The following is a 2,500-nucleotide window of genomic DNA, read 5'->3' on the forward strand; positions in this document are numbered from 1 at the left end:
TCATAACTTTACTCCCCTGTTGTAATCGTTAGTGCTGGATCACGGAAAGTCTATTGATATCGTTGCATTATTTTCATATTTAGTGTAATTTATCAAATATGTCTTATTCTTTATATTTAGAAGTAATGATTTGGGAAACTAGATTACACGAGAAAATGACGTTATTGATATTTTACTGTGCTTTACGACTAATTAACATCGGTTTCTTTCTCTCTCTCTCTCTTTCCGCACTAGCAAGCAATTTATAGAGGAAATTTGTTTAAATGCTATTAATCTTCACCGTTGTTTTTCTTTTTTTGTCATTGATTCACCTTTTCCTACCTGTTTCGTGTCAGTGCGTAACTACAGATGGCAAGCCATTCATCATATATAACACATACACACATGCATATATATATATATATATATATATATATATATATGTGTGTGTGTGTGTGTGTGTGTGTGTGTGTGTGTGTGTGTGTGTGTGTGTGTGTGTGTGTCGTCTCGTCTCGTCAAGTCAGCCGCGTCATGATTCGCCAGCCCAGTTCACATTTGATTTCTATGGATTTGACGAGAGGCCGTTTCCACCAAGCAAGTCTCGTCACGTCTCGTCTCGTCGCCGCGCGTCGCGTCTCGTCACGGATAGGGCTGGACCCATTTTTTCATCAGTCACGGCTCGTCAGCGGTGGTGTGGACATCATGGAAATCGAACTCCTGATTAACCTAGTCCGAGAGCGACCTGCTATATATGATGCAAGTGAGTCCAGGCACCGAGACCGTGATGTCATACCTGCTCTCTGGAGGGAGGTTGCTACTGAATTAAAATGTACAGGTGAGACAATTTTTTTTATTCATTATAGACTACTGTTAAGTACTATAAGCCTACTTCCGACTCGTGGTATATTCCTATATAGTTAAACTGTTCCTTTATACAAATGTCAAATTACCACTGCCTTTGCTTTTCTTAATTAAATACATAGTGAACCTTGCGAATATGTCAAGTGTACCCTACTTGGATAACAGGATGAAGTTTGGCATAATGGATGTAATTGTGGAGAACTGAATAATTATGAATGTGTGTATATGTAGTGTATGTGTATTATGTAGTGCGTGTGGACGTGTATGTGTGTGTGTGTGTGTGTGTGTGTGTGTGTGTGTGTGTGTGTGTGGTCCAAATGGTTAATGGATTATTCTGTCTTGCCACTCAAGAGCTCCACCTGGGGATATAAAATAATTTTTCAAGATGTCACGAACTGACATCGCTTCAGCTGTAGGCCTTGTACTTGTCATTGTTAGGCTTGTGCTTGAACAATGGGAGTCTGTTTCATGGCAAGTAGCTAAAATTGTTTTCACGTTGAATGAAGTTATGAAGTACACAGATGCTCTTCACCAGTGCTTCTGCTACTTCAACACTGGTCTCCATTGATGTCTGAAGTACACCAATTTTTTTAGCTAACATTCCGAAGGTGCACTCTACTGTTCTCCTAGCTCTGCTGATCCGATAGTTATAAATCTTCTTGGAATAATCGAAGTCCTTTCTAGGGTAATGCCTCATCAAATTAGATTTTAAAGGAAATGCTTCATCCCCTACTAGAAAGAAAGGTATTTTGGTTGTAATATTTGGTATTTCACATGATTGTGGAATATCTAAATTTCTGGAGAGAAATTGTTTTCCCATATTTGACACAGTGAAGACTGAGCTGTCACTGTTTCTTCCATATGACCCAACATCTATCAGTGTGAAACAACAGTTGGCATCAGCAATGGCTAGGAGAACAATAGAGTGGTACCCTTTATAATTGTAAAAAAGGGATCCTGATCCAGATGGACATTTTAGCCGACAGTGTTTGCCATCAATAGCCCCAACACAGCAAGGAATATTACATTTTTCAAAATAGTTCCTAGCTATTTCTTTCCACTGGTGTTCATTCGGCACTGGCATATAGTGTGGCTGTAGTGTTTCCCATATGGCGTTGCTAGTTGTCTTTACAATCCTGTGCCCAGTAGTCTTTCCAACACGTAACTGGTAACCAAGTGAAGCAAAAGATTCACCTGTAACCACATGTCTGGAAAGAAATATGATATAAATCGTTAATTACACTCATATGTACAATAACTAGCGTTCAATAGTGAAAGTCATTACCATGAAATGTATTCCTGTAATTTACTACAATACTTCTCATTACAGATACGGGATATATATTATAATTGTACAGTACGACACAGTGCTGATATAATACTACATGAGGCTACTCATTAAGATACTAAATTCTTGTTGATCTCTTCTATTACAGAAGCCGCCTGCAAGGAGAAATGGCGCCACCTCCGAAGCAACTTTATGAGGGAAAAGAGAAAGATGATGAAATTGCCATCTGGATCAGCAAGTAGTCTGACAAGGAGTTTCTGCTCCCTCATGTGACTGCACGACCGACATCTTCAAACGTCCCTACACCTATGGATGAAGACACTGGCCACGAAATGGAAGATGCACTCCAAAATTATTCACACACTCCTGACA

General features: G+C 39.4%; 1 protein-coding gene and 1 non-coding gene across 3 annotated transcripts in view; both read left to right on the plus strand.

Moving 5' to 3' along the window:
* Nucleotides 1-2,500, plus strand: part of LOC122246061 (uncharacterized) — a 7,116-nt gene that overhangs the window by 719 nt on the left and 3,897 nt on the right. The gene's annotated exons all lie outside the window — the stretch shown is intronic.
* The window catches only part of LOC122246060 (uncharacterized), a 3,887-nt gene continuing 1,863 nt past the window's right edge, over nucleotides 477-2,500 (plus strand). The window contains exons 1-2 of the transcript XR_015191943.1: nucleotides 477-814; nucleotides 2,277-2,500. The exon at nucleotides 2,277-2,500 is cut by the window's right edge and continues 1,863 nt beyond it. This is a non-coding gene — a transcript (uncharacterized LOC122246060). The remainder of the gene's footprint in view (nucleotides 815-2,276) is intronic.

This window comes from Penaeus japonicus, unplaced genomic scaffold (assembly GCF_977035675.1).
Source record: "Penaeus japonicus unplaced genomic scaffold, GWHDUDI00000001_assembly GWHDUDI00000020, whole genome shotgun sequence".
NCBI lineage: Eukaryota > Metazoa > Arthropoda > Malacostraca > Decapoda > Penaeidae > Penaeus > Penaeus japonicus.